We start from the raw sequence: 473 nt of genomic DNA on the forward strand, positions 1-473 counted from the left end.
AATTTGTGAACTTGTGATGTAGTTCACAAATACTTGTGAACTCCATCACAAGACATATCATAGTTATGACATAATATTGTGAACTACATATTATCAACTTTTGTGAACCAACTAAATCTCAACTTCACAACCAATCGGGACCTTGGTATGTAGTTCACAATCTCGTCCAGACATCACAATACATTGCAATTCCACATATTCACCCTAACTGCAAATGAGCCACCCTTGGTTTGATGAAAACAATTACAAGAAGTTATACTTTACCAATCATCCACTTCAATATCATCAGGCTCCTCAGGCTCCAGCATGATATCATGATCTTCTCCAACATCCTCCCCAATAAGCAGATTCTGCTTGGTCACATCCAGGTCATCAAGACCCGAAGCTTCAAAACTACTCATGTTGACAAGCAAGGACCAAGTGGTTCGGGTCCTCTCAATGAGCGCTCCCCAGGGTACTACTATCATTTCTAA

Source organism: Melampsora larici-populina (assembly GCF_000204055.1).
Source record: "Melampsora larici-populina 98AG31 unplaced genomic scaffold MELLAscaffold_64, whole genome shotgun sequence".
Classification (NCBI taxonomy): domain Eukaryota; kingdom Fungi; phylum Basidiomycota; class Pucciniomycetes; order Pucciniales; family Melampsoraceae; genus Melampsora; species Melampsora laricis-populina.